Source organism: Phacochoerus africanus, chromosome X (genome assembly GCF_016906955.1).
Source record: "Phacochoerus africanus isolate WHEZ1 chromosome X, ROS_Pafr_v1, whole genome shotgun sequence".
Taxonomy (NCBI): domain Eukaryota; kingdom Metazoa; phylum Chordata; class Mammalia; order Artiodactyla; family Suidae; genus Phacochoerus; species Phacochoerus africanus.
In genome coordinates this window covers 79,038,383-79,057,786 of record NC_062560.1, presented here as the reverse complement: position 1 = coordinate 79,057,786, position 19,404 = coordinate 79,038,383, and positions in this window count along the sequence as shown.

Below are 19,404 nucleotides of genomic sequence, written 5' to 3'. Positions count from 1 at the left end.
AGAAATAGGTTAACACTCAGCACAAGCCCAAATTAATTTAAAATGAAGGTCAACAAACGGAGTGTGAACAAAATATTCCACAACCTTAAAATTAATATTTCTTATTACATAAAGTAGAAAAATCTTGACAATAATAAAGAATGCTACTCTGTCCAATTTAAGGCAAGTGGAAATAAATTTCTTCTCAATTGATGGTATGTCATCTAGTTGGATTGAGTTACTCTCCCCAATTTCCCACTGTCTAAAAATAAGGATTTCTATATAGACACTTTGCAGTTCATCTCTGTAAACTATGTGATGCTTTATAGGCAACATTTACATATGTAATGATCTTAAGGAACCATAACATCCTTTCAGTAAATCAATAGTTGATATGCCAAGAATTAGGAGTGAATGAACCTCTCCTACACCCAATACCATGGAAGTTCCACTTCAGTCAGATTTTTCCAGATGAAGGGAGAAATCACAGTGGAGAATTATGAAGGCAGTTGAATAAAAAGGCACTTCACCTCAAATAACTGTGATTCACATGATACTAGCAGTAAAAGAGCATGTAATGTTTGATGATTATGTTAGAAAATATGGCCTAAGCTCAGTGTACATTATTCAAATGTAAAAAAAATATAATTAGTATTATATCATAAATAACATTGATAACACAGGATGAAATTGTATATAGCATAATTACATATCTTACAAAATTACTCAACTTGAATTTTAAAAGAGAGCTAAAGAAACAGAGAAAAACTTACTATTAAATGCACATTATAGACTTAGATGAAACAAAATATTATTTAATACTATTAAATATCATTAGTTTACATGAAGTTAAATTAGGTCATCCTTTAGTTGAACCCAGTCTGAGTTATTCTTGGGCAGTTTATTCTGAATGAAAGGAAATTTGAAACTATTTATTTGTGAATGAACACAAAAGACCTTTGTGGGGGTAGAATGTAATTGAAAGGATGGTTCAGAAAAAGTGAGCCTTGTAAAATAGAGGTAATTTTAGTTCTTGAAACAGATGTACCTGATTAGGGATCATTGTCTCTTAGGACTGAAGAACAATAAATCTGTGATCACAGTTAAGTAAACATTGTGCCAAACAAAGGTTACTCAGAAGTTTGAAATCAACTCATAAATTCTTTCTTCCTCTTTGAATTGCAAAGTAGTCTGTATAAGTTCAAAAGCTGCCATCAGTGAAATGGAAAACTTAGAGAAACATGCCAATTTTCATTGTCTATCAGTGCACAAATATTTCATGACAAAAGAAGAGAATAACGGATGATATGGGTAGAATGGATATGTTTTGAAGTACAATAGCATAAAAATAAGTGTAACAACAGAATAAATGGTCACAGGTCTACAATTTTTACACATCTACTGATAAGCAATTCTGGTTCATTTGTATTCTAGTTATAAATGTTGGTCTATAGGAATTTATATGAAATACAATTTTTTTGTGAAGTTAGGAAAGAAATAGCAAATGTTTTAAGACATTAATAAAATCACTACATAGAAACATAAATTATATTTGTCAGGAAAGATAGGCCATAGTTGCAATTATTATGCAATTTATTTTTGAGTCTTTTTTCAAATTTATTTATATAATTAACTTAATCATGAACTAAAATCCATAAAAAAGTCATTCATGTTTATTCAACAAATATTTATTCATCATCTACTGTGTGTTAGAAATGGTCATTTGCAGTGAGGATATATTAATTAAAAACAAAAGAATTTCTGGTCTGATAGAACTAATATTCTGATGCAGGAATCCAAATAATGAATATATAAATCATTATATAGCCTAAACAATGACAATTTTAATTTGTATATTTACATTTTAAAAGTCGTGAGAAAATTTAATTCTTAGGTAAGCACAAAATAACTTTAATCTTCTAAATATAATTTTAATGTACATTTTACAAAGATCTAAGCAAAAAGTTACCATGTTTGAGATCCTGTGAGCTCTACCAGCTACAGCCATATACATACACTGTGCTGCAATTATGCACTAACCCTCATATATTTAAGATGCTCAGAATTTTTTAGAATGAATGATTCCGTTTAGGAGAGCAACTGGGCAGAAAAATGTGACTGCTGCCAAGAATCCAATGATGCTGACTATGATCAATGTCCCAAACTTTATGTGTCCATTATCATTTGGTGAGTTTGATTTCTAGGAGTTAAAACATCTCATAGATGAACAGTCTTAATACATGAATTGATTTTTGAAGTTTACTGAAGAGAAAGTAGTGCAGCATATTGGTTGAGTTTCTGGGCTTGTTGTGTCAAAGAGACCAGAATTATAATCCTACTTCTTTCATGTACTAGCTCAGCAGAGCTCTTGGCTTAAAATATTTAATATTTATTTTTATATTTTGTTTTAGTTTCCTTTTGATTTTGTGAACAAGCTAGGGTTAAATAACCGGTTCCTAGTAGGTGACAGATTCACCATCATAGGTTGTCAGACATGAAGTGACAAGTCTCCTTCAAGTGCTTAAAACAAACCTCTTTTCTTGACCTTGAGGAATCCAGGTGAGAATATTGTGCAAAAGAACAGATAAGTATTAGAGTAGGGCTGGGGAGAGTGGGTACTATAAATTACCCTAACAAGAAATCTCATGGCTCTGAAGTGAAAATGGGGCTCTGACTGACATCAGCCATTGTTATCTTTTTAAATTTGTCTCTGGCTCGAATGTGTGTCTTCCTGTTTCAGGTCATCTCTAAGGCAGTAACCTAATATAATGTTTATCTTCAAAGATAGCATTAAGCCCCAGATCGATGCCACTTAAAGAAAAGAATGAAAATATGGATTATCTTTGATTTGCAAAGCAATAAAAGACTCAAATATTTTTGTGGAATCTACTATGCTTATACTACAATGCAGATTATAAAGTTTTTTTTTTCTTAGATAAAAAGATACATTTTTCCCAAAGGCATGTTATTAAAAAAGGAAGATCTAGGAGATCATAAAGGATGATGTAGATTTGATCCCATGCCATCTAGCAGTCCTAGATCTTCAGCTGCAAACAGTGGAAAATACATTGTGACACAAGCTGGGTGTCATAAATTTGTGTATAAAACATAGGTATAAATAGCTTGGAGTGTTTCTGAGGGTTAGCTGCTTTCCTTTACGCAAAGATGTACTCAGGAAATCCATTTCTACTGAGAAACCTCTCAGATTCTAGACCAGGATTTCAAAGGCCCTTTATTTCATTCTTTGCCTTATAACTGCTAGAAATTTTGTTGCATTAGAAGACTGTAAAAGCATCTGAAGGGAAAAAATCCTCTTTACTATTAGTGTCATGTTTAACATCAAACATTTCATTATATCAAACTATGTGAATATATAATGACATTTCATTTTCTACAATTTTTAAAATTACTTAATGGGTTACTTGTCTATGAACAAGTTGTTTATATGATTGTTGATTAATCTGACATTTATCACTAGCAATAACATGGTTTATGGCTGAACTTGGCCACACATGCAAAAATATGGTCATATATGCAAATAACTAAAAAAATCTATTTTATAAAGCAAGGTGCAGCTGTAATTCAATATATAATTAATGACTTAAAAGAGAATTTTAAGTGTATCTAAAATTAGGAAAGATTATTTTAGCACAAAAGACACATAGGTAGATACTTCAGGTGAATAATTTGAAAGCGATTTAATAAAACTTAGTCTTTTACCCTTAATTAACATAAAGTTAGTATAAAATCAATTAGAAAGGATCTTATCTAAGTGAATGCTACACAAAACATTTTCTGTGGGAAAAATATGTTATAGGTCATTTTTCTTTAAGGTTTAAATACCTGTAGAAAAATGCCTATTGAAAACTGTGATGTAACAGTGAATTGAAGCATTATCTATTCATATTATAATTAAATGTTTATGACTGCCACCATAAGAATGGACTAAGATGTGCCCCTTGACTGGAATGAATTATTGAACATCAAGAAAACAAACCCAATAGAATTTGGGAGGATATATAATTGTTTTGTAAGACATCAGGATACACAAACATTTATTTCTTCAATATTTATTATAGTCTACTATGTATGCTTATGTTTTCACTTAAACATTTAATTCTATGTGTTATAGGTACATTTTTTTAATACAAAGTCTTACTTTCTCAGAAGATAGATAAAGTTATTGGTTCTTATACTGTGAGATTTTATTGATATTATGAGAAGAGGAGGCTTGGAAAGTAGAAATAACTTCTATTGCACAGAGGATCCACCTAGTGACTGAGTATTCTATTATTGCAAAGTTTAAAGGATTATAAGCCTTGAGGTGTAAAATGAGGTAAAAATGCTTTGCTCTAACAAATAATCCATGAATCCCCATCTGAGTTGTTCACTGACATTAAACAGCATTGCTATTTTACAGGAGAATATGACTGACTGATAAGAATTCTGACCTTTCCTTTTCCTCTTTCTTTCCCCCACAACGAAAATGGTCTACTTCAAAATGTCATGGAAGGTATAAGAACTTAATCTTGAACCTGTCATGAGCAGATAGATCCATTGGCAATATAGCACTGGTAGTTTTTAATGTACATCTAAGAATTCCATTAGTGTTTGTTGCTTCGATTAAATACAGAAAAAGACCCATAACCTGTAATTAGAAATTCAAAACAACATTTTTAAAAGATATAGTTCTATGCATATTCTCCTTCATACTTTAGGATTCTTTTGAAATATTGGTTATTCACACATTATAATCTAGTCTTTAGAATACAGATTCTAACCCTTCAATACTATTCAAATATGTGCTCAGAAGTAACTAATCAGTTATGAATGTCACATCTACTGTGTTCACTTATTCTGGAAGATAATGAATGAGTTTATTTTGTTGAGTTGTAGAGTAACTCCAAAGGACAGATGCAGATGTCAAAAATAACTTGTTGAATTTCTATAACATGAAAAAGAAAATAAATAACTATTAACTATGAACTTATTTTATAAAGCAGTTCTATTTTGTTTGAGATTTCTTCTTCTGAGATTACTACAGTTTTTGAAATTAATCTATGTTAAAATCATAAAGAGCATTGTGGATTTAATAAAATACCTTGAAGGCATTTCTTTAAAGATTTTTTTAAGGCCATTTCTAATATTCTGCTAGTGTATTAAAAATATTTGTATTGTATAGTTGGGGATAGTGGTAGAAAAGGTATAAAGCTTTGTATCTAAGTGAGTTTTTCTGTGGTTTTGTCTTTGTAATTCCTTCAAATTTATTACTTTCAAGCTAATGAGTTCTATGTGAAAGTACTTCACAACTAGTTTACCTGTATCCATTTCAAAGTGACTTTTGATGATTTGTCTGTTTGTAAGGGGTAGTAGTCATAGTTGAATTCAGTCATGTTATTGAAAAGCAAGTAGCTATATACAAAAGAAAACTCATGCACCAAACTTAACAGATGTTTATTTCTGTTTTCACTCTCTTCTCAATGAAGCTGTGTTATTATATCTTCATGTTCAATATTATTTAGTCAATAACGTTTATAAACTCCCTGTTCTTTCAAAGAGCTCAAAAACTGAACCAAGTGGAACAGAACTACTAAACATCCAGAGACATATGGAAAAATCAAAAGAAAGTGGAGAAGGAATAATGGAAAACAATGAAAACAAAGAGATGAAGGGCAAACATTTCCGCCTTTTGATCTTACTAAAGTAGGAACAGTTTGTGGGAGGAATTAGTCCTATTCCTGCTTCCTGAAGAGATAGTAGACAGCACTTTATTAGCTTCCTGGATTATCTTCCCAGATTTATGCTCATTATATTATTTTTAAATTTCTATTTAACATTAATAATTTCAATATTATTTGTTGTTATTACTTCTACCATGGTCTTTTTTCTCATTTTTGAATAATTTTTTGAATAATGAAAATGAGCTTATGGTATAAACTTGGATGCTGAGAAAGAACCTAGGAGTAGCTTATTTTATTTGTCAAAATGTTCTTGACAAACGAATCTGTTTTATTTCCTTATCAAATGTCATTAGTTTTCTTTGCCTTGGTGATATGTTTATAAAATCCATGGAAGTTATTGTAACCAATAGCATTCTATAGTACAGTTGTGGGAAATGTAAAAAACAAGATTTTATTCTTGCCAATATCGAGAATTACATACAAATTTATTTTTAAATATTAATCACATCTCTGCCATAAAGTGGAAGAAAACAGCAGGGAGAATTTTAAGGGAGAATTGAGACTGAGAGAGAACATATAGAATATGCTTCTCTCTCTGCCTTGACTTGCTATATAACTTTGATAAAATAATGTAATACCCATATGGTTAATTTATTTATAAAACAGAATTAACAGTACTTTCTTATTGCTGCCTCATCAATAATTAAATAGTACCCTTAATTTTCTTCTAAAGGCCTGAGGAAAGGGCCAGATGGACATAATCCTCAGATATCATAATTTGTTAGCTTTATATTCTGTATATCAGAAATGATTCAGGAGTTCCCATTGTGGCTCAGCAGTAACAAACCTGACTAGTATCCATGATGACGCAGGATCAATCACTGGCCTTGTTCAGTGGGTTAAGTATCCAGCATTGCCCTGAATTGTGGTGTAGGTTGCAGACACAGCTTGGATCCCGCATGGCTGTGGCTGTGGCATAGGCTGGCAGCTGTAGCTCTGATTCAAACCCTAACCTGAGAACTTCCGTATGCCGCACATGCAGCCCCAAAAAGCAAAAAAGAAAAAAGAAAAAAAGGAAAAAAGTATTCATTTATCGAATCTCAATTATATACAGAAAACTTAAGTTTTATATGCTAAAACTTAAGGAGCCAAGGAACTTTTTGCTCAGGAGCAAAAAAAAATCATGTAATTCAACTTCAAGGGATTTACAACCTGATGTAGAGGTAGAATACATAAAGTTTCTCATGTAGCTAGATTCTTAAACACAATTAGATTCACATCATACAGACTCAAGATCCAATTCGGTTTATATATAATGCATAATTGAATGTCCAAAAAATATTTAATGCTACTGAAGTAGGTATTAAATTTGGTAGCATTATTTTCCTATTTTTTTATTAAAACCATTTTAAAATGTATAAAAATGCACAGTGGATTTGTTAAACTATAAACAAGATCGATCAGCAAATTCAAAATGAATTTGATAACACTAAAAATTTTATCTAATGTGATTTTTTCCCTAAAGACAAAGTCTTTTTTACATAAAGAATAATACCTAGAGATAAAGCCTTAGATAAAACATTTCTTGTATGTTCCCTAATTTTCATATTCAATATGAGTGATTCAAAGTGTTATTACAGGTTTAAGATTTATTGTTTCCTTTCCCCACCCTTCAGTGTAATATAACTTATTTTCCTAAAAGGTGAGGTGAAAACCTATTCTAAAAGCAAGTCTGAATTTCTAAGTGCTTTTGATTGATTTCCAAACTGATAGAACCGTATAGGTTTATATCATTAAAGCTCAACTGGTTTCTGCTAAATTCTATTTTATCTAACACACAACAAGGCAGATAGAATCTCCAAAATTCATCCAATTTTATTTTTTAATTTTTATTTACTTATTTTTTTGTCTTTTTTTGTCTTTTTAGGGCTGCACACACAGCATATGGAGGTTCCCAGGCTAGAAGTCTAATTGAAGCTGTTGCTGCTGGCCTACACCAGAGCCACAGCAACACCAGATCCAAGCCACATCTGCAACCTATACCACAGTACATGGCAACGCCGGATCCTTAACCCACTGAGTACGGCGAGGGATCAAACCCACAATGTCATGGTTCCTAGTCGGATTCGTTTCCGCTGCGCCATGACAGGAACCCCAATTCATCCAGTTTTAAACTTTGGTCTTCCAAATGGCTTTGATGCAAACCATCTTGAAAATAGACATTGCCTGAAATCTGTCTACTACACATTTACAATGAGACAGTTATTTGAATGTCAATTAAAGATGTTTAGCACCAAGCCAACTTTAGCAAATAGTCTTCATCCTGATTCTGATGAAATAAAACATGCAATTTAATTAGAAATATTCTCACATTTAGCCATTTGCTAAGCTTGGAAAATGTTTGTTTAGCTACTAAAGAGCATGAAATAGATATAATCCAATAATCATGAAAGGTAAAAAAATAATATAATTATCTTCAATTTTTTTTGTTAATTTTGAATTTCTTAACAAGGCAAATAAATTTAAATTGTAGCCTTGATCAGCAACTAGTGATTATGAATGGAGAGAAAGCAAACCAAACACTACAAAATCAGTGTTAATACCTGAGCTTTAGGATATCTACTTATATGGCCCAGATATTTATTGCAGAAGAATTGGTAACACTACGAATTAATAATTTGATCTAATTATTTTGGGCTATTTATAAATATTTAACATGCTTGCATTTTTCTATATTTCTAAGCCAATTTAAGACCACTATAGCGGGGTCTAAATCCAACAATTATCCAAGGCAGAAGAGTATTACATATTGGAGTGCTACCAATATTTGGCAAAGAATTAACTTTATTTTTTTAATTTTTTTATATTTTTGTAGTTTTCTGTCTTTTCTAGGGCCACACCCGTGGCATGTGGAGGTTCCCAGGCTAGGGGTCTAGGCAGAGCTGTAGCCACCAACCTACACCAGAGCCACAGCAACGCCAGATCCGAGCCACGTCTGGGACCTACATCAAAGCTCATGGCAACGCCAGATCCTTAACCCACTGAGCAAGGCCAGGGATCAAACCTGCAACCTCATGGTTCCTAGTCAGATTCATTAACCACTGAGCCATGATGGGAACTCCAGAATTAACTTTGTGTGATCTTATGAACTTGCTTTCTCTCTTATAAGAGAGAAAATTAACTACAGATTTTCTACTTAATGTGCTTGTAATTGTTTCTACATGAATTTCTTTAATCTCCATGTCCAGATTACCCAATTTTCAAAAAAGGGGTGTGGTGATAGTACTCCCCAGCTGCAAATTTTGCACTTTGCTTTTACAACAGGACTTAAGAATACAGAGTGTAGCTAGATTCTCTAAAACAGTAGAAGATAAATTATTAACTTTTCCTAACTGAGAAGTAAGAAGTTCATATAATGGATTAATTGTGGTTAATTATTTGAATAAGAAGCTTCCATGTGAAAAGACTGTCAACCTGGTTTAATGTTTTCTTTGAAAAAAAAAACCGATGTGGCTCTGCCAAAATTGAATCGTGCCTTCTTTGTGTGTATATAGACTTTTGATTCAAGAACCTTTTTAAAGCAAACTGCACAGGCAAAAATAATTCTAATTGTTAGATATGGAAATGTAGACCTAAATGGGGTGGGGCAATATAATATAGAAGTTAAGAATATTTGTTTGTAGTCTAATCAAAGAACTGAGTTGGAGAATGAAATATTTATTAGCTGTGTGACCTGAGGCAAGTGTGTTTTACTCTTTAAGCTATTTTCCTCATCTTTTTGGGAACAAATACTGTATTTTAAAATTACATATTCATGTCCCAAAGGGTTTTTTTGTTCATAAGCTTTTAATTGTGTCTACATTCCTTAGCATGATTCCTAGCATATACTAAATACTATAAATGGTCTATATAGATATAGCTATTCACTTTTCCATAGTAAATCACCACCTTTTATACATTTACCCATATTTAACAACCTTAAGAAACCCTTAAGATGAGCTCTCTGGAATCAAGACTGATTATAGCAATTAATCTCTGTGAATCTACTCTAATTACTCAGATTTACTTGCTTCCTACTCTCTCATATAAATGATAGGCTGTCATATCAATTATTATCTTTATTTCACAATTTATTCACATTGTATTACATCTTCAAATTTTCATGTCTCTTGAATGATTACAAACTTGACTCCAGTTGGAAACTTGTCTTATTTAGCCCTCTATTTCTAGGGCCAAGAGCAATGACTGAATACATTGAGGACATTCAATAGTTTGTTGAATGAATGACCTATGGATGTTAGCCTTTTTTCCAGTGATGTTACTGAAGACAATATATTTCCTTTCTCTAAAAAATGAATGACTGAAACCATAAGTCTGTTAACTTTTCAAAGAGAATGAGAACTCACACATACTGATTATCTACCATGATCAAGGCACTGGACTAGGTTCTTCATAAAGAACTTGTGGAATTCAACAATATGCCAGAAGTAGTGTAAGGCATTGTGGAGAGTAAGGTGACAGCCTCCCAGTTAGCAAATACAAATTTCCTATCTTAAAAGCCAAGGGCAGAAAATGCATCACCCTACTTACAGAAGCAACTTCAGTGTTCCCTCTATTTCCAGTTATTTTTTGGCATTATAAAAAAGATGGTTCTATTCTGAACTGCCAAATATGAATAGCTTGAATAGGATCAAACTCATTATTTGTGTAAAAGCTGAAGAATACCTTCATATATCCATTTATTTTTGGAGAAATTCATTGTCACTTGGAATGAGATGTCAAATATTTTGAGTCCATTGACCCATTCTTAATGTAAATATAAAGCTAAGAGAGCATTGTGAGGAAGATAATCCAAAAGTGTGTTCTATGAATTGTATGGTCTATTTGAGTTAATGGGATCACAGCCTCCCTATTTTCTTTCTTTTTTTTTTTTTAAATTTATTTATTTATTTTTCTGCTGTACAGCATGGGAGCCAAGATACATGCATACATTTTTTTTCCACCCTTTGTTCTGCTACAATATAAGTATCTAGACATAGTTCTCAGTGGTACTCAGCAGGATCTCATTGTAAATCCATTCCAAGTTGTATACAATAACCCCAAGCTCCCAATCCCTCCCACTCCCTCCCTCTCCCCCCAGGCAGCCAAGAGTCTATTCTCCAGGTCCATGATTTTCTTTTCTGTGGAAAGGTTCATTTGTGCAGTATATTAGATTCCAGTTATAAGTGATATCATATGGTATTTGTCTTTCTCTTTCTGACTTATTTTACTCAGTATGAGAGTCTCTAGTTCCAACCATGTTGCTATAAATGGTATTATGTCATTCTTTTTATGGCTGAGTAGTATTCCATTGTGTATATATACCATATCTTCCAACGTTGTTGAACAGATTGCCTCAAAATCTTACTTAGCTACAAATAGCTAAGTATGTTGATGAAGTTGTCCATGCATTATACATACCATAAATGTGATAAATGTTTCTAAATTGTGAAAACTTTGAGCGAATTTGATGTAGAGCAATTGTGCAGCATACAGTTTTCACTATAGCACACATGGTGAAAGTCAATGAATTCATAGTTGAACCAAAAAAAAATCCTAACAAAAATATTTTGGAGATATACTGTTGATTCGAATGAAAAAGTTTTCATATGTTGTCAGAAATTAGGTTTGGACATTTCAAGTTTGAGATAATGTGAATAATCAATAATTAATTAAATATTTTGGATATACTTGTCATATATATAAGTTTTTTAATTATTTATTTTCAGAGCCATGAAATACCTAGGGTTTTCTTTCATAAATGTTAACTACATCAGCATTACAACTGAGCCTTGCAAGTTTTTTCAAGATTCAATCTGATTATGACCTTGAAGTCACCTTTGTTTCAAAATAATTTTGTGTGTATGTTCTCGATGGATTTAATTGGAAAATAAACATCCCTGCATGTGAGAAATAATATAAGAATAAATTAAATGATTTTAATGTTAATTTCATTATATAATTGTGACATATTTAGACAACAGTTTCCTTATAACTATAATGTAATGACCATAAACAAAATCACTAAGATTATTTCTGAGGTTGTTATCTTGTGGTATGCATAATTTACAAGCATTTAAAGTATAGTCTACTCATTAATCTCCAAATCATAACACAGCTTTGTTAATTGACCAGTACTGGCTAATATGAAGATTCTAGTCTTATTTCTATGCCAAGTATGGCACAAATATAGATCAACAAAAACAAAATTTAAATGAGGTTAAACAGAGATATTAGATATTAACTGTCAAAGAATAATGACAATTATGAATGTTTTACAAAAACACACTCTTACACTCGGTGTCTATCTACTCACACACATATACAAAAATTTATAAGATACTGGCTAGAAATAAATGATCTCATGAGAGTGAAGTTTCTGGCTAACTAGCAAAGTACATTTAAAGAAACTTTCCTGCAAAGTTTCTGGTAGATGCTTTCTGTTACTCATTTTAAGTGTGATTTTCACACAGTTTTGAAAACTCAAGTGTGTTGGCCTGCTCCATTAACAGATGGAGTGTTATTGATCTAATACTTGCAGATTAGAGAGGAGCTCATTTTCACTCTTAAGATTTGTTATCATTTGGTTGTTTCTAGTCCAACAATGGATTGGAAAACATGTCTATGCATCAAAGCCCATTCAAGATGAATACATTTCAATTTCCTACAAATGCCTTGATTTTCACTTATTTCCAGGCAAGTTTCAGGAATCAAAGCCTGGAGCACATTACTTTTAGATTCGCGATTATAGATACAAGCATGATTTAAACATAAGAAGCTACTTACAAGTGAACCAAATAGAAAAGCAATCTCTCTTGTAGAATCAAGATTCATGTGAAGTCTAAAACTATGGACTTTTGTGTTCATCTGGAATTGAAAATAGTTATTTTCATGCCTTGGGATCAAAAAAAAAATTTTACTCAAGGTGTAAAAAATTTTACATCAAGGTGGCCACATGCACCCAATGTTGGGAAAATAATTTATGGTCTTCAAACTGAAAAAAAAAAGGGGGTTATAATATGTCAGGAATAGATAGTGAAATTTGTTTTTTTCCCTAACTGGATCTGATTGACCCTAAGCCCGTAACTCTGAAAGAAGCAAATGCTATATTCAGAGCCTGAACTGCAAATGGAAGCTTTCCAATGCAGTTGAATCTCAAAAGCACAAAACGTATTCCAGGTCAATTTTCAGCACTGATGATAATTTACAGGTTATTTATAAAGGTAAAGGACTGTAATGTTTTTCTGTCACTAAAGGTGTTAATAAACACATCTTAATTTAATTTTACTTTCTAGAAATATCAAAGATAATTTCTAATGCTAACTGGGTATCAAAAGATTGAATGGAATCGAAGGTATTTAAACCAAATTGGACAAATTGTCAGGTGAAACTAAACAAGCAATCTATCTGTGCTGACTACAACCTCCATTCAGAATATGAAAACTGCTCAATGCCCACCTTCCCTCAGGAAGTATCTCAAAGGGAGTTCTTTCAATATCTTTACTTATCTAGCTGCATATTACACTTCAAGTGAATTTCTGAATAGTGAAAAATGTTTGCCAAAGCAACCTTCCACAAATTGAATGCTTGATAAAACATTAGTTCTTCTGTGCAAAAGACTTTTTCGAACAGGTAGGAATGATTTAATCACTCTATAACTCACATACAGACATTGATTGTCAGTTGTATAACATAAGCAACAACAAAAAAAGGGAAAAAACAAAGTCTTTTCATGTAAAAATCTTGGGATTTAAATCTCTTGCAATTCAAATCCTTAATATGTATTAACTCATTTAATCCTCACAAAATGCTATTCGTCAGGTACAAGTATCATCATTCTCATTTTGCAGTTATGAAATTCAATCACAGAAGTTTTGAATAACTTGAGTTTTTATTGCTAATTCATGGTGAAGCTGGGCATGAAAATAGCAGTTTCAAACAAAAGGAAGGGCACTAAGTTAATTCACTGTGCTGCCTCCCATGTACATGTCACATAGATTTTCCATTTCCATGATAACATTTCTTATTGGCTAAGTTCCTCTGAACACCTAGACAGAAACCTAAGTTGGTAAGTTTCATTTGGTCTAACCCAGTAGTTCTCAATTTTAATGTGCATCAGAATAATCTGTAGGCCTATAAAAATATCTACTTTTGGATCCCAACCCTGGAGTCTTTGATTCAGTTGGTCCAGTGTGGGGCCTGAGAATGTGCATTTAGAATCAGTTCCCAAATGCTGCTGTTGGTCCAGGAACTATAATTTGAGAATCATTGGTCTACTAACCCAACCCATTGCTTATGAAGAAACACAATATTTAAGTACATGATAAGGGTAAATGATAGCATTTAGTTCAAGAACTTGTCAGGACATATTAGTAAATCAAAGCCAATAATTTTCATTACAGATTTATTTTTTCTTCACTGACAGACAATGTATACCAGGACTGAGTGGTGATCATACTACTTTAAGAAATACATAGGAGACCAAATTAAAATGCTAAAGATCCTATATCTTATGCTCTTACTATAACATTTGTACTCTTTACATCCGAAGAGACCTACACACACACACAACAAAGATTTGGGAAAATAAGATAAAAATACAATCTGACTGTTCTTATTAAGGGTAAAGCTGCCTTTGATACCAATTAAAAAAATGCCTTTATCAAAATAAATGAAATACTCATTTGGAAAGTACTTACTTGCTTTTTTAATTTCTGTTGTTCATATGTCTTATTAGGGTAAATATTAATGTCATTTTTTTCAAGAAATGTAGGTGACTCCAACTCTTAAATGTTAGTTGATTATTAGCAAATGGTAGTGATTTCACTATAACTATATTAACAGGGCATTTTAAAAAACAGTATAATTGTAAATTTCACATTGGAAATAACAAAACCCTAGTTATGGTACATGTTATAATTAATGTGTGCCAGAAAATACTACTTATATGAATGTCTGTCATTCATGGAACACTGAATTTAACAAGGAGGTATACAAAAGAAGTGGAAAATAAGATCCCTAATCACAATTGATTTCAGTTAAAGAAGTAATGCTGTAAGTAAGCAGATTAAATTAGAAAAACTGAGCTCATCTAGGTTGAGAGAAAGTGTATTAAAGACTGTGGATGAGTGAATTGATTAGGGAAGGCTTTATAGAGGAAGTGGCTTTAAAGTCAGATTTTAAAGAAAAACATAGATGGCTAAGAAGGAAAAGGATCATTGAATAAAATATGTGGTAACAATTTCCTCTATAAAATTTTTTTTCTCTCTCTCTCCATATATCTATCTATATAGATAGATAGATAAATTTCCTAGAAGTGTGCCGCCTTCTGCTAGCTGACTGTACTAGCTGTGATATATCACACATATACATATCTAGTTTCATTTCTCTTGGGCAAATGACTAGGGTAAATTGACTGGGTCATATAATAGGAGTACGTTTAACTTTTTAAGAAACTATCAAACCGCTTCCCAGCATATTTCAATTTACATTCCTACCAGCAATATATGAGCGTTCCATATGCTCCACATCTTAACTAAGAGCTTTTAATTTTAAGTATTATAACTGTTGTTTTATATTGCATTTCCCTAATGACTAGGGATGTGCATATTTTAATGTACTTATTTGCCACCCATACATCTTTGTTGAAGTGTCTGTTTAAATTGTTTTGGCCATTTCAAATTGTTATTATCTTATTACCAAGTTATGAGAGTTTTTAAATATATATTTCTGGATACAAGTCCTTTATCAAATATGAGATTTGCAAATAAATTCTCTTTCTGTGGCTTGTCTTTTTATTCTCTTAAGAATGTCTTAAAAAGTTGAAATTCTTAATTTTGATGAGGCACAATTAATCTTTTTGTTTACATGTGTGTATTTCTTATAAGGAAAGATCTTGGGTTTCTTCTAGAAGGTTTATGGTTTTAAGTTTAACATTTAGGTTGATGATACACTTTGAGTTTATTTTAGTTTATTGATACATGTTGTGAGATATGAATTGACATCATTTCACTTGTGATTATCCAGATATTCCAGCACAATGTATTGGCAAGAATATAATTTCTCCACTGAAATTTTTTATACCTTTGGTAAAGGTCACAAGACATGTTTCTACAATATTTTCTTAGCCTCTTTGCTGAAAACTCTATCTTGTCCTGCTTTACTTTACCCCAACTTCCTGCTTGAAAAACAGTTGCAGTGACAGTGAATGACTTAAGCTTAAGAACAAAGACCTAAAGGCATAAGTTATTCATAGGGTCAGCTGAATGAGGACTGAATGCGCTAGTCTTGGCAAGTGGTGCCCAACGTGGGGCAGACAGGCAGGCACGAAGAAGAATGAAGGTCCGTGACTACAGTGGAAATTTTATTCACTGGAAGTGCTGTGGAGCCCTGAGGGGAAGGGAGGAATTTTGCATGGCCACGCTAAAGAAATCCTGCAGATATGTTCCCTCTCTCATGTATTTATGGGGTAACATGGGAAATAAGGTAATTGCAGGAAACTATAGTCCTTACATTTCTTTGTTAGGACAATTCCTTAAAAAAGGTGGTGCAAAAATAAGTGAAAGAAAGCTTTTGGAACTTTTTCAGACTATTGAGAAACATTGTGACTGGTTTTTTACATTAGAAACGTTAGATTTAAAGATGTGGGAAAGCATGGGAACGGAACTTAGGATATTGCATGATGAGGGCGTTCCAATTCCTGTGTCTATTTGGAGTACTTGGAGCTTAATTAAATCAGTTTTAGAAACTCTACAGACCATGGAGGACTTAGAGGAGGAGGAAGAAGGAGAGTTTACACCTTTGTTGGAGGAGCCTAAATATTCAGTCCCTGAACAAAATTATCATAGAGAATATTTGGCTCCTGAGCCTTCAGCTCCAAATTTTGATTTTGATATTCCTCCATTGCCTCCTATGAGGAGCGAGGTGACAAGGACTCGTCAAGCCTCTATTTTTAGGGTTGCAAAGAAAATGGGTGCTATCCCTGAATGCCATCTATCATCCATTCAACAGGGAATTTTACAGGCTCAAAGGGAAGGCGATTTGGAGTCCATACATTTAGCCTTTCCAGTAACTGTCAGGGAGACAGTGACTCCAGGCATTGATCCTGCCAACCCTGATGGAGTTTATGAATTCATTCATGAGCCCTTTCCTTTTAAAATTCTCAAAGAATTAAAACAGGCCATTCAAAACTATGGTGTTAATTCTCCCTTTATGAAAGGAATCGTGCAGGGAGTAGCTGAAGGAAATCATATGATTCCTGCTGATTGGCATAACTTAACCTGTGCTGTGCTATCACCTAGTGAATACTTGCAATTTAAGTCTTGGACAATTCTGGTTTGGGATATTGGCCTTTTCATTAGTGGCCACTGCTTGTAAAAATAATTATGCTTCTCCTGAACCTATTTGATTAAAATGGACAACAGAAAAACCGGTTTGGGTTGAGCAGTGGCCTCTTTCTTCAGAAAAATTAAAGGTTTTAAATGATCTTGTCCAAGAACAATTAGAGAAGGGCCATATAGAAGAATCCTTCAGTCCTTGGAATTCGCCAATGTTTGTTATAAAGAAAAAAATCAGGAAAATGGAGATTGTTAACAGATTTAAGAGGTGTAAATGCTGTAATTCAGCCTATGAGTGCCCTTCAACCAGGCCTTCCATCTCCTAGTATGATACCAGCTGACTGGCTGTTAATTATCCTGGACTTAAAAGACTGCTTTTTCACAATTCCTTTACACCCAGAAGATAAGGAAAAATTTGCCTTTTCAGTGCCAGTGATAAACAGTATAGCCCCTAGAAAGCGTTATCAATGGAAGGTCCTGCCTCAAGGTATGTTAAACAGCCCTACCTTTTGTCAGTATTATGTGGCTTCAGTTGTTGAGCCAGTCCGAAGACAATGTCCTAAATGCTATATTGTTCACTATATGAATGATATACTTTGCGCTGCACCCTCTCAGGAGTAGCTGACAGGTTTTTCAATGCTTGCAATCCTGTCTAAAAGGAGCAGGATTGATTATTGCTCCTGAAAAGATTCAAATGAAAAGTCCATATCAATATCTGGGAACCATGATTGAACATACCACTGTTCACCCTCAAAAGGTAGAATTGAGAAGAGATCAAATTTCTACATTAAATGATTTACAAAAACTGTTAGGAGGTATTAATTGTCTCCAACCTTGTTTGGGGATTCCTACCTATGAATTGTCAAATCTTTTCTCCTTACTTAGGGGAGATTCTAAATTAAACAGTCCCCGCTCTCTAACTGTGGAAGCAGAAAGGGAACTAAAAAAGGTTGAAAGTAAAATACAAAACTCCCAACTAAGTTGGGTCAATCTAAAACAGCCCATTCAGTTAGTAATTATACCTTCTCCTCATTCTCCCACAGGAATACTGATGCAATTAGAAAATATTCTCGAGTGGCTTTTTCTTCCCAATAATGTCATGAAATCTTTGTCTCCATACCTGGACCTGATAGCACAACTTATTCTAAAAGGTCATACTTATTGTGTACAAATGTCTGAAAAAGATTTGAATCATGTAATTGTTACTTTAACTGTTAAGGAAATCCAAAATTGTTTTCAAAACCATATAGTTTGGCAAATTGCCTTTGCAGATTATGTAGGATCAATAGATAATCATTATCCAAAAAAAAACCCCTATTTTACAATTTATAAAGCTAACTCAATGGATTCTTCTCAAAAAAGTGAAGGATTCACCCATCATTATGAAATGGAGTTTTAACTAAAGAACAACCCCCCCTTGGCTAAGAAGGCAGCTGCAAGCCTTTCCAGCTGTGCTAATCACTATGCCACCCTTCTTGTAATAATGTAACAACTGTGTGCTCTCTGTCCAAGCCAGCAGCCCTGCTAATTAGGTACCTAGCATTGCTTATCAGTTCTGCTTCTGTAACCTTGCTTGCTCAGTTTCTTAGGGAGGAACACTGTCTGCTTGGGGATGGGGGAGGTCCGGGATGCTTACATGGGAAAATCAAGACCTTGTAGTGTATAAAAGTTACTGAGAACAAAGACTTGGTGCTCAGACTCTGGAGGTGGTGACTCCTCTGAGCCCGCACTGGTGCTGAATAAACCTTGCTTTTCCATATCTCCGAGTGCGTTTGTCTCCTTCCGTTGCCACGGTTTTTGCAGTTTCCGCAACAATTAAAGCCCCCGTGATCTTTACTGTTGGGACTAGTAAAGGGAAGGTAGGATATGTGGCTAATCAATCTAAAATTATAAAAATACCTGGCCTTTCCGCCCAACAGGCTGAACTAACTGCTATAATCCATGCCTTGAGGGACTATCCTGAGCCAATCAATATTCTTTCTGATTTGGCATATGTAGTTCATACCACCAAAATGATTGAAACCACTACCATTAAACAAAATTTACCTATCTTGTTATTTGACTTGTTTACAGAATTACAAACTGATGTAAGGGAAAGAAGATATCCATTTTATATTACTCATATCAGAGCACATACTAACTTACCTGGGCCTCTAGTTGCAGAAAATAAAGAAATTGACCGCTTGATGACACCTGTGTTACAGGAAGCTCAACATTTTCATGATTTAACACATGTAAATGTTCGAGGCCTTAAAAAGAGATTTGGACTAACACGGGCTAAAGCTAAGACAATTGTCCATCAATGTCCTGAAGGTCAAATTATTAACAATCCTTCTCAATCTGAGCCTGGAGTTAACCCTAGGGGACTT